A 14,695-nucleotide genomic window follows, 5' to 3' on the forward strand; every position below is an offset into this window, starting at 1 on the left:
CGAAAAAATCCAATTTTGGCACAGGCAAAGGCCGATTTTTTTATTATTTTACAACCCGGGTTTAAGGGGGTTAAAACGAGTTGTGGGTTCAATTCATACTCGAGCAAATGTAATATTCGATATTTTTAATTTCTCTCCTGGTGTCGAGGCAAAGCACGGCGTTGAATTCCGACACCTACCTACCTTGCTTCTTGCGAATAAAAAAATATGTAAAAAAGTATCATACAATTTTCATTAAAATATACTCCATGTATATATTACTCATACATACATTTTTTCCACTCTTCCTTATTTAGTAAAAAAACCAATTTTATATTAAACATTACGAATATGAGCTTGACAACCAAAAGCCTTGTGCTCAGATGCGTGACACGAAAGGGTAATGCTTTTGACAAGTTGCGGTTTGATTTTTATACCACCCAAAGCGGGTGCTGCAACAATTTTAATGATGTACGATACAAAAACCTTGAACATAAAGGAGATATACATAAAACTGGGAGTTTTTATGAGTTGTAAAACCCATTCACGCCATACAACATACATTTAAATAAAAAAACACTATTTTTCATCTTTTTGTACAATATTTTAAGTCTAGTTCTGGTAAGTAATTATAGAATGGCCTACTTAATTTCATCTCTGGCTTATCCTAATTTTGTATTGCATAACTTTTTTTTGAAAAAGTATGAAAATGAAGCCGCTATCATTCATAGAAAAATTACGTTTTCAAATATTTTGTTGTTTTCCCTTTGCTCTAAATAGCAATAATTTAAGCCGTTTGTCACAAAAAAATTTACAATTTTTGTTTACTTGTAGTTTTATGAAAGCAAATATTACTATAAAACTATAATTTTTACTTTAAGCTTTAAGCTTTAAGCTTACTTTATTTTTAGGTTAGTATCATGATGTCATCCTACAAAAGTAACAATTAGGACTTAGGTCACATGTTCATTGTCATCGCACACGAAACACACACAGATATTTCTCTTTTGCTCTTATGTTATTCTCCATTTAAATATACTGTATATCTATTATGACTTAATATATATTGGCAGTTTTATGTAGCGGTATCAACATCACATGCCAGCGTTACATAATGAACTGATCTCATATCCGATTCCATAAGCAGCTTAACGGTGAAAATCCTATCAAACTCCGACTTATTTGAGGCTTTTATTCACGCCGCCATGGTATGGAGAAGAGCGATGAAAGTTTATAACATCCCATAATCCGAACGACAAAATGTTAAAAAATATCTATGTAAATATATCATATTTCTAAAGGGATTTTCGTTAGCACGTTCTTACTTGCTAAATCGAACGACCTTTTGTCATATATTGTATTGTAAATTGCCATCAAATCTGAGTGGCAGAACTCAATCATAACATGTGGTTCAAATTTAAAGTTGCAATATATTTCCGTAATATATTATTATATTTATGTCTGTCACTCTAATAAAATTCAATGTCCCTGAGCGTGACAGCCTCATGAGAATTCATATTTCTCAACCATAAACGTTGCAAATATTAGACTTCCACTATTTCTCGATAGATTAAGTTTCAGGCATTGAATACCGGTATGGGGGGTAAACCAATATGTCACGTGGGTCCTTATTTACTGTGAGTATATCACAGGCTTTGTATGTTTGACTAGTCGCTCATACACTGACAAATATTTACTTTTGAAATATTCTAGATTTCATCAAAGATACTTACTATGTTTGGATAAAATCTTATGAGTAAACTTAGAAAAGCCTACGCTAATATAAAAAAGTGAAGATAAAATTAAAACCAATGCGCTAACTTCGAAATACTTGAAACCACATACATCTGGTTACGTGCCCAGCAAATTAAATCTCTGGTATTGAAGTATATCATAACGTAGCGTGTTAGGCGCCCGTCGAACGTTTTAATAACATTGTAATGGCCGGCGGACTGTTCAACCGTTGTATTTAATTAAGCCGCGACCCTTTATTCAACCCTCTTTACGTACCAACCCCAGCCCCGGAGAGTTTTATTATGTGTTATTATTTCTAGACTCAAATTAAAAGCTTATGGAATGAATAAATTTATCAGCGAGCTTAATTAAGCTTTCGGCGCATATTGCTTTAAAAGCTAATAGGCGTTGTTAAACTATGTGAATTAAAGTTTACTGCTGCATAATACGAAATTAAATGTGGCTATTGTTTTATTTTATTCGTTTTTATAAATAAATTATGAAATGATCAGGCATTTCATAATTTATTTATAAAATTGCTGACGTTTGTGATAATTAATAATAAAAAACACTCATAGGTATATCATCATTTACTTGTGTTTTTTTTATATTTGCCATTTCTTCGGTCTGGTGTCGAGGTAAAGCGCGGCGTTGAGTTCTGCCACTCAACACGCAATGTCTCCAGAAAGGAAGTGAGGAACGGAACGTTTTAACACTAGGTGAAGCTGATTGTTTTTTTTTAATCATTTAAAGCTCTCTTTCCACCCCAAAATTAGCTTCAAAAGACATATTTTATACGAACAGCCATATATACTGGCACTACTGAATCAACATTTTCATTTGGAAATAGGCAGAAAACCTTAAACAAACACTCTCGAAGCCACAACCGTCGCCGGTGTGAAAATATTTATATTGCAGGAAAACAATTTGGGCCGTGTAACGAAGGGCGTTGATTGGGCAATCTCTTGGGAATCACTTACGGAACCCCTTAATTGAAGATCAATTACCACAAATCGAAACTAAGGGTGTGTTGGCTCCAAGTTTGTCTAATGCAGTTTGTTTTGATTCCAACCCAAACATCAAGTTACACACTCAACTGGCAAGTAATGAATCTAATAAATGACGAGAGTATTTACTTGTATCTCTGATATTTTCATATTTTTACTTGTAAAAGATTTTATTATTATTAAGATTAGTTATGCATTACAGCGTTAAATTCCGCCTCTCGACACGTTATGACTTGAGAATTCAGCGGTAATTCTCCCTATATAAAACTCCCAGTGGAAGTGTCTTAATAGGACCGGAGTGTTTTAACGCCCAGGTTCCCTCTGCCTATCCTGCTATGTGCGGGATACAGCGAGAAGTTTTAAAAAAAATATTATGCATATTTTAAGATTTAAAAAGAAAATCATTATTATTTTTGGCTATAACATGTAAAAGAGCTTACGATGGCTTTATTATGTTAATTATAAGTCGAGATGAGCGAGATATTCTCCTAATGGTATATACTACGCCTGTCACCTTGTACTACATGTTTAAAATTTACCTTTAAAATTATTTTAAATAAATTTAATAAATAAATTTCATTAGGTACTTAGCATATATTCCCACATATTTAACCATCTTCCTTATATTAATCAAACGTCCAATGAACTGTAATTATATTTATAACTTACAAAAAATAAATATATTATCTATTAAATTCAATTAATTTATTTTTTAACAAATAAAATAATAAGTATGTATATTTAAATAAAGTTTTATATCTCTAATTATAATATACGTTAGGAATGTTGTTCCTGCCGATAAGAACAAGACAAGTGGCATTTGAACAAAAAATATATTACTCGAGGCGTACGTACTTGCCACCCTATTAAGATTCAACCATTAATCAAGTACGTGTTAAAATTGAGAGAGTTACTTCGAAGTTAATGTAAATCCTGCATCAACCGAGCATTGAACCTGTTCGGTTATTTATTGTTTACATTACACCCCAGAAATGCAATACAACTTCATTAAGTCGAAAGGAAAAGGTTATAAATTTCAATCAGCTCGGCACTTTCAATATAGCGTTAGGTTCTGGATCAGTGAGTTTATTTGTAACAGTACATTTATATTAGATTGCTGAGGATATATTATATAGACTAGCATTTTAATGTAGTAGTATACTTGCCAAATGTTCTACTGTTTAGTATTGTATACTTACTGGTATATTATAGTCCTTAACTTACTTCCTTTATTATATGAGAACCTAGGTCATAGATTCCATTTTTTATTTTTTTTAACCGTATAAATAGAATGTCATTACCTACTTTCTTTTTATACTAAAATAACTTTTATTAACAGTAATAATTAAAATTTAATTATCATTTTTGACAAACGAAAATCTTTAAATGTAAAATGACATCAAGACTATTACGAAAGTAAAATAAATAAATAAAATAAATAAAACGTCCTACTCCAGCCTTTTTGTGTGTGTGTGTATATTTATGGAATACGTAATAGGAATTACAATATTTATATATACCTACTGCTATTTCACAATGTTTTGTTATTTTCTTTTTTATGGATTTTTAAGTGCCCGTAAGAGGGAGTTTGATGTAAGGCAGGTATTACCGTAGCGTTCATAACTGCTACTATTATTATGACCACTTCGTTTTGAAATGATCATATAATTATTCATGTACATATATTGAGGTCGTCGTGGCAGAGGGGCACAGGCACGCGAAGGCTGTGGGTTCGATTTCCACTCGTGGGATTTAGTTATTATTAATAAATATTTTTATTACTTCGCTCTGGTAATAAGACAAAAACACAGTGTTGAGTTACGCCATTTAACACAAAATGTCTCAAAAATTTGGCGGAGTGTGAGAAACGGCGTGTCCTAAGACTAGATAAGCAGAAAAAAATACACATATTTATTTTTTAATAAATTTGCATAATGCAAAATAAGATATGAAAGCCGGTTTTTTAAAAAATATAATTTGAATATGTATAACAATATTCAAAATTATCTAAGGAATTTGATAATATCTTTATATTTGCTTAATTATGTGTTTTTTCTCAGTATTGATGATATGTATATTTTTTTATAATATAGTCTACAAGATCATGTTTAAGTAATAAATGGTAAGTGACTTTTTTACTTATATATACATATAAGTACTATATTAATATTTAAAATTAAGATAATTTATGAATAATTATTGGAAGGCAAAGCATCTTATCTATATATATAAAAGGACTTGTCCTCACTGACTGAGGTAAGACGCACGCACAGCCTTAACCACTGGTGGTAGAAACGTGAAATTTGGACAGATGTTTACTTTCGTAATCTGGACATCCACTAAGAAGAGATTTTGTAAAATTTTTACCCTAAAGGGGTGAAATAGGGGTTCAAAGTATGTATGGAAAAAAAATTAAATCGACACCGATTTTTATAAAATTTGAAATTTAGATTTTTAAAAGTATTTAATTGAACACGTGTTTCATCGTTTTCTGGAAATCTCCCCCTAAGGGTGCAAATAAGTGTGTGTAGAATTTTTTTTAAATCGGCACAAATTTTTATAAAATTTGAAATTTAGACTCTTAAAAATATTTCATTGAACACATGTTTCGTGGTTTATTAGAATTCACCCCTAAATAAGCAAGCGAAGCTGCGCGCGTCCGCTAGTCAGTAATAAAAATGTTTTAAGTGTTAAGCACTCTGACCAGCCATACGTTCTGAGAACGTTAAAAATAAAGTTTTTTTTTAAGGTTTATTACTGTTAATAATTATTTATGTTTTATGGTTACCTAATAAACGACGTACATGATTAATGTAATTTATCCCGACTTTCCGATTCCAGGCAATAGTACGGTATACTCGAAAATACTCCATTTGATCCACTCTCGACTGCGCCCCAATTAGATTGGCTTCATCAATATTACATACGATTATTACATCCTTGTATTCAGCAATATAAGTTCATGCAAGTATTTCTATTATATAAATTCGAATAGTTACATACAAGTATATATCTCATACATCGTTGTTTTACAAAATTCTTTTAAATTCATGTTTTTCATGTAATTGACTGTACTTGGTTATATATGAATTGAAATCTCAGTTTTCTACTTTTTAATAGTAATGATATCTATATTTTTAACCGACTTCAAAAAGAAAGAGGTTATCAATTCGACAGTATTTTTTTATAGCATCTGGAGCGAAACAATATAAAAGGAAATGATGAAATGCGCGAACAGAGTTAGTCATTAGGTACACAACAGAAATTGTCTCTTGCAATATTATATCTTTGTGAGATTACATTAATCATAATGTGCAATAGTAAAATTTAGCTTGCAAGATTTGACCTTAACAAACATACTTCCTACCATACATTGCAAGTTAAATAAAAGCTTGTAAAAAAATAACGACATTAATATGTTTTTTTTTTACTTTTAAAAGAGATAAAAAATAAATTATTAAAATAGTTAATCGAAATAACAAAATATTTATTTATTTTTTGTATATTTAAAGACATTTTTTTGTACTATTTTGTCTAATAATACTTATATCTATATAGTAAACAGGTAATACTTTAATCTAAATTGATAGGTCCCTCCTTAACCGATAACGATCTGACCTCCGCAATCCGTAAGGGCGACCCGCTAACAAATCACATTAGACTGATTATCTATAAAACTAAACTAGGATAACACTTTAATCAATCTTAAGATTTAAATATATAAATGTATGTATATAGAAATATATAAGTATGTATTTATAATCTGGTGAATTTTGGTTTGTGTGAAGTTAATTAAATACGGAATTAATATGTAGTACTATAAGAAAAATTCTAGTACAATAGTCCATGGTCTCGGATTAAATGAGATGGCATTCGTCTATCGGTTGATTAACTTAACTAATTAATTTAAAGATACCTCAAATCTATACTAATATAATAAAGCGGAAGAGTTTGTTTGTTTGTTTGTTTGTTTGAACGCTAAGATCTCTGGATCTACTGGATCGATTTACTTTGTTTTTGTTTTGTATGAAAGCTGCATTCTTCAGAAGTGCTATAGGCTATATAATATTACATTACACATATATACTAATAAATTAAAATACTTTCTAATTTGATATGCCATTTATTCTGCCATATTAATAACAACCGTCGTCGCTACGCGACCGCGTTCGTTACCGCGTCATTTTGATATTCATCCTTATGAAAATATAAATATAATAGTCACTTTTAGCATTTCATCTAGATTGAAATTATATTTCTATAGAAATTATATTCTTATATTTCAAGCAGGCGTAGCCGCGTCCGGGTCCGCTAGTATATTTATACAATTGACAAATACTCATCGACATAATTATCCAACTTAATATACTGCAAATGCGCTTCCACCAAAATTAACCTAAAACAAGCTGTAGATGAGACAGCAGTAATTACTAAAACGTTGAATTAACGAAAGTTCTTAAACAATGCAAACTACGAACACGAATTTCAATTACATGCTATGGTTAAGGTACAATTTAATAAGCACCGCAGCACACCGAGCTGAATGTCTGTACATACAATAAACTTGTAATTACCAACTTAGGAACGTAGGAACTAAACTGGAGTTTAAGAACTAAGAGAGAGAGAGAACTGCACAATAAATCCTGTTCCTAGTGATCTTCGCTTGCAGATACGAGTACAGGCGTATGACGTCACTAATTCTATCTAACTACTCTTATCACCTCTTGTAAGTATACATTTTATAGAATTAAAGCTAGTTTATAACTAAGGGAAGTCGGTTTAAGGAAAATTACTTTTCTGTCCAGTGTCATAACAGTAAAGTTGCTCGTAAGTGGTATTTGATGGTCTGTTCTTAACTAAATAAAGTGAAGTTAAATGGTTAATAGTGAAAGATTTAATGTTATTTTTAAGATTTTGTTAAAATAATATCTAAAGAAAAAATATTATTAGATTAGTGGGTTTCGCTCCCTTTTTTTTTGCTCCCTACAATAAAAGAAAAATATTAAAAACTTTTGAAGCATATTGAAATATTTTTAGGGACGTTTAAGTTTGCTTAGCGTTTAAGAATGCAAAAAATGCCTTACCATTTTTTTGTATATAGGACTATTACAAAAAGTAAAAAATAGTATTATTTATAATCTATGTCTTCTTACATCCATAGAGTAAAACTTTACATTACTATGTATAACATATATGTACAATTATAATTTATGTATATAATTCTGAGTGCAGTTTACCAGGTTTCCAGGTTTACCAATTGAATATACATAATTACACAAACCAATACAGCCCTGCAATTAGTGGACATTTAATATGTACTCGTAGCTTGCATCTGTAAGCGATTCTAAAATTACTACAGTTAATTGACTAAAAATTATATTAATGTTGCTGAAACTAAATTACTATTTATAGTAAATAGTGAATGTGTAAATATAGTAATTAGTTTCTGTATTTTGTGTGTCGAATTGTTTGTTACTTTAAAATAAATGTTATCACTTTTGTTTGAGGCCATTCGTGGCCATATTTATTATGTCATTTTCCAAGTGGGAATCGAACCCACAATCGTCGCATTTACACTTGTGCCCCTGCGCCACGGCTGTTTCAAGTTATGTAATAATTATAATTAGGATTCAATTGTTTTTTTTGGTATGAACAATAATTATATGTTTCACTCCAATTAGAAGGAATATTTTCTTTTGTTTCACTTAGGTTAATTTAAGATTTGTAGTGTAGGATTTTAAAATGAAAAAAATACTGTATTTCGAAATAGGAAATGAAAAGAAAAGTAAAGATAAATATATAATCATTCATTTACCAAATTATTTACATACATAGAAAATATAAATAAAACAAAATTAACACTTACATATAACCCCAAACTAATACCGTACTGCTTAAAGTAATTACGTGAAGCTAAGGAAATTGTTCAATATCTTGGCTGGCTCTCGTCTCCGCACACAGCGCTCCACACCGCAAGTGACGTAAATTCCCTCGATAGACACAGAGTTGTGCGTACACGTGAGTTAATATATTATTCCTGTCATAATAATATGTGGTATGTGATAGTTTTTGTCTTTGGTTTTGGTTGGTTTATTAAACTGGTTTCTCCATACAATTTTGGCGAAATGATCACACTATTCCACTGGAACGCTAAAAACGCCATAAACAAAAACCAGAACAGATGTATTGAACTATAAAATATACAAGGATTTTTCTTTTCGAAGCAGTAGTTCCGAAGATTAGATGTTCAACCCAACAATCTCCTCAGTTTTTTAATTATAAATAGCATAGATTTACATATTATTAATAATATAAAATTTTATATTTTAAAATAATGTATTTTTAAGATGTCCGTGTATACCATATACACAATTTTTACGTTAATCCTCTACATATTTGATTATTTGAAAGCACTATCTATAATAATGATCATATTTTTAAAATAAAGTTATTTTCTAACGTAAAAGCTTTGTAGCTAAGCTTATTAACTTAAGTTAGTTATTTTTATGGCATCGTAGTAAAAACTAAAAAAAAATGCTATCCATAGTTATTAAAGTATCGTCGTCAAGTTAATTGACATGTGCACACACCCTTAACAATAATTACAAGATATGCAAAGTGAACCTACATGCGGGAAATTACTGCCGATATTGGTTTATAATAGCGTTGTTTTAATAAATACAAATATGAATTATTTTCTGTGAACAGTGCAATTATTGAGATAACTTTAATAAGGAATGTTTTTCATTACTAAATACAGAGGTTATCGATGGTTGTAGGTTCGATTCTCATTTCCTTGCTCTGGCATGACGAAGTGCCGGGTAGCGGAAAGTGAAGAACGGTATTTCATTTTTGATTTCACACTTGATTTTGTATCATCATCCTGTTATATATGGTGATACAGAGGGAAGCTAAAAAACAATAATAAGCGTATAAAAAGGCTATCTAAAATTAAATTTTAAATTCTTCGTATAGTTCTTTATTTGGCTATAACAATTGAACTCGTTGAACAATAGGATAAAAGAAATATAAGAATGGAATCTTCTGATAATTCTTTGAAAGTAAACGGTTATCGCCAATTATATAAGATGCGTTATAAGAATAATAAAGTCAAGTTTTTTATTACAATTTATTGTTTGATGATACAATTAATTAATGAAAATATTTGTATCTACAGACGTTTAATAACATAAATATGACGTCAGTTTTGACAATGACTATGTTTTTATTTGCTTAAGTTTGTGAAAATATTTTTTTATTTAGTTAATGGCAAAAAAGATTTATGATGAAAAAGTGCGCGTTAAGAAAGATAGGGGGAGACCTCGGTTGACTTTTGTCAGTGGACGAGGTGGAAGAGACCGTAGAGTTTGAACCTCCGTTTTCTCTTACTACCCTCGCTAGATAGAGCGTGCTAAGTTAAGTTATTTAGTTAGATTGGTTCAAGATTTTATTTATTAGTAGGTAGGTAGGTAGTATCATATGATAATTTAAGCTAAAATGGAACAATTTGATGAAGAACTATTGAAACAAACATGTATTATCACTTGTTTGATTACATCTTTACTTCCACATATCTTATATTTGAAACAACGATATTGTTATATTCAAAGTCAAAATATCTTTATTCCATAAAAATGCTTAACATTCACTTGGACATGTCATAAAAGATAAAAAAAAAATGGAAAACAAAATAACCAAAAAAAATGTGCAATTTTGACTTGAAAAAAGCCCGTTCAAATGGTTGAGCTCATGAGAAGATACAGGCAAAGAAACTCATGGCCACTCTTTTTAAATGCCAACATTTGTTATAAATCACAATTAACAATTTTAACTTAGAAATAGAGCAACTCATTTCCAAACATCTTTATCGCGAACATAATCTTTAACAGAGTAATAAGCTTTTTGGCAGAGCCTGTGCTTTACCACTTTTTTAAATTTGTTCAGTGATAAATTAACCATGTCGTTTGGAAGTTTGTTATAAAAGTGTATACTTTGACCTACGAATGAGTGAGACACTTTATGGAGCCTAGAGAAGGGCACAGCAAGCTTATTTTTATTTCTTAAATTATATTGATGGAGGTCACTGTTTTTATTAAATTTATTAATAAAATTAATAAAATTAATTATAGTTATAATAAAGTAAATTGTTTTAAACTGTAAAGTCCAAATCTAAAAATCAATTTTTCTTACTAGACTGACCATAAATTATATAATACAAAAATATCTGCAACAAAACAAACACAAATAGAATTCTATTGATTATTTATGTGTTCCATTTCTTATGAGGAACTTAGGCATCCCGCAAACGCATCGCGCGCATAAAATAAACATGTCCGTAAAAAGGGAGACGTCGCTTGCATTCCAAAGGATGAGCCAGATAAGGACATTGAATATGTGAATAATAAGTAACGCCGGGGACTTTGGCTATAGTCCTTTGCGTGTTGAAAAAAAATTTAGATTTCATTTCATTCATTGGAATCGGAATTTATATGTGTATTTATGCATCTTGCAATTTTTTGGTATATCGTACATTATAATCACAATTCTTTAAATAGGTATATATATTAGGTTAGGGTTAATTAACATTTGAGTAAGCATAATATAATTATTAATGACTTTAAAAATGATCATAAAATAGCATAATTTAATTATTAAAAAAGTTTTATTTGAAAGTAAGTGAAACATATTTAAATTAATTAATAAATGTATTAAGTAGACATTAATCTTAGTAAGCCTCAAATAAACATTTACAAAGTAATAATATATTACATAACTGTAAACAGTTCCGAATTTCTGTGAAAATAATTCTCACATATATTGTTTGTTTCTAATGGTTTGTGGTAGCTTCAGCCAAACTGAAAGCTTAATTTATTATATAACGCCTGCCATCGCCCATACTTAGTTATGTTTTGAGGGAAGTTTTGCTCGAGCGTAAGCGTAAGTGGTCGGTTCAATTTTTCTACCATTTATCTTGAACATTGTAAATTATAGTAATTTTCGTAGTTATTATTTATTTAAACCTATTAAGTTATTGTTTTATTAAAATATTGACAAGTAATAAAGTACTCACAAGTTTATAATTGGTAGTGTTGCCCGATATTCGGGAATATGTCAATTTCGGATATTGGAAGTAAAAAACTGATAATTGCGTTGTTTTACTTACTATATTCGAAATTAACATACTTATTTGTGATCTGTTCATAAGTACGTAAGTGGTTCATAAGAGGGAATCGAACCTGCAAACGTCGCCACGAGTGCCTCTATTATTTTATACGTACGTTTTTATTGATCGATATATCAGTCTTTTGAAGATAAATAATTTCACACTTATATAATTCGAAGGGCACATAGGCATTTGTAACGAAGTTGACCACCGAACAATTAGAGGAAGCGGGTTAGGATCGGGGCTCAACGGATTTGTTCACGCTAAGTCCTTGTTTGTTGCCTGTAAACATTCTCTCCGGATATTAGCTTTAGACCGGATGCGCCCCAAGCTTTCTCTTTTTCCTCTTCTTTCTATTGTTTAATTTATTCCTGAACACTGTTTTATCACAGTGACCTATATTAGAAATATCTAACGCTTGTAGCGGCTCTAAAAATAGACTACGACCTTTTATTTTTATCGAACCTTGTGTAGGTTTTATTAGATTCTCTCGTTTCACTTTTGCACATATACAATTTTACCCTGCAATATGAAAAAAAAAATCAGAACTCTTTTATTATAGTTTGGTTAACTATAATAAAACGTTTAAAAAGTCTGTAAATTGAATATTATAAAATAATGCAGGGAGATATAACTCAGGGGAATGCATGTTTATTTATGAATATTTGCATTTCTTCGCTTTGGGTACCAGGCGTTGAGTTCCATTAGGTAACACGTATGTTTCGAAAAATTCAGTAGAAACTGGGGAACGGAGTGTCTTAAAACAACGCTCTCTCTGCTTATACTGCTGCGTGCGTGATACTGCGTGAAGCTTATTTTGATTTATTTATAAACGCCGGTCGTCGCGTCACATATTTTTATACAATAGAAAGAAAAGAACATTTTTGCCTATTGAAAATAGAAAGAAATCTTTTTTTTTTTTTTTTTTATGGAAAAAGGACAAGGCAAACGAGCGTTCGGGTCACCTGATGATGATCACCGCCGCCCACGACCCCGTGCAGCACCAGAGGAGCTACAGGTGCGTTGCCGGCCTTTGAGGTGGAGATAGACGCGCTTTTTGAAGGTACCCATATCGTACCGACCTGGAAACACTGCCGCAATAACTTTCAAAGTATTACTTTCAAACATTTGCCTTTGAGTGGAGCAAAGCTCTTACAAAAGTTATATTGCTTCATAATAAGAGAAATAGGCTGTGTCATAACAAATAAATGTCACAGTTTCCGACAATAAAAACCTATCAAACGTCGAAGGATCGAAACTTATTACTGAAGCAAATGAACCGATAATAAACTTACATGTTTGTATAGAGACAGTCTAGAGAGACCTCTCAAAATGTATGAAGATTGAGGATCCCTTTGAATTTTCAAGCAGAGGCGGCGGTTTCAAAGGTCAGGTTAGACCGGCAGCTTTCACTGTAGAAATTCATACAAGATAGGGCGCCATCCGCCGCGACGTTAGTTGTTATGTCGAGGAAATAGACCCCCAGTAGTGAACGGAAAAGTCGAAGTGAAGATCCCCTGTCTCACTGCTAGCGCTGCTTTCATTATGGTGGATGTGTAAACAAGAATAATCGCGATACACACGATCGTGCTGTTCAAATAACTTTGCTGTACTTATTATATTAGTTTCACGCTGTATCCCGTACACAGCGGGATAGGCAGAGGGAACCGAGTGTTAAAACACTCCGTTACCCAATTTCTAAATACCAGAGGGATTGCGTGTCGAGTGGAGAAAGTCAATGCCGCACTTTACCTCGACACCATAGCTTAAAAATGAGAATATAAATTTAAATTGATATTTAATTTCCTTGAGTGGAGAATGAACTCACAACCATTTGCATTTGCATCGGAAACACTTATACCCCTGCGTTTCGACGTGTTTCTATTATTTTAAATGGTTAATGTTTGTCTCGATTTATTTAATAACGTATGTGTGGTAATAACTAATGTAATGCAATTATTGTTTTGATTGTATATAAAAATAGGAATTAATTAGTAGATTATACTATAGTGAAATAATGTTTATATGTTCTTCAGTTTGTATATTTACGAGTAGTTCTTTGTTCAAATCTGCAGGTACTCTATTTCTTTTCCTATTTCAAGTGTTTTTCTCCTCTTGTGGCTTGGAATATCGGAGAGAAGATAAGTGGGCAGTTGAAGTTTTTTTTTATTGTCATGACATTTTTTGTACCAAAATAAATGGAAAAAGCTTACAACAGCAGCCTTCGAACAATTTTTCCTTTTAAACAAAATAAATAATTGTAGAACATTTCTAGACACGAACTAAGCTTTACAAAAACAATAAATATACCTTACCCACCTAACACTTAAACGAAGTAAAAGGATATTAAATTAAGAAATATCATATAATACATTTCACAGAGTATTACATTGTTAGGTACTCCCAGCGTGGTTTTACTAAAATTGAACTAACTATTCGTCCGTGTGGAGCCGAGTACGTATTAGTCAAAGCTTTGTGTCGCTGATTTATTTACTCTGCGTTCGCCTTTAAAAGCTGTGGTTGTGCATTTCTATTTTCACAGTGTCATCATTTCCTTACGAATAAAGAAGTTAATTTGTGTGTTGAGGGAAATACGTTTTAACGATTGAATTAATAATTCTACTATTGTAGTATTTATTTGTGGCTTTGGTTAGGATTTTAGGTTTTCTTTCTTTGTTCTTATTATTTATGGTTTCTTTTGTGATTCATTTATTTTTAATTTATAATAATTAATGAGGGGTTAATAAATTTATGTACTGTTATATATAGAATTTGTCAATTGTAGCTAAAATTATTGTTTATTTTAACTAAA

Source organism: Heliconius melpomene, chromosome 17, assembly GCF_056956725.1.
Source record: "Heliconius melpomene rosina isolate 202511_hmr_F chromosome 17, ASM5695672v1, whole genome shotgun sequence".
Lineage (NCBI taxonomy): Eukaryota > Metazoa > Arthropoda > Insecta > Lepidoptera > Nymphalidae > Heliconius > Heliconius melpomene.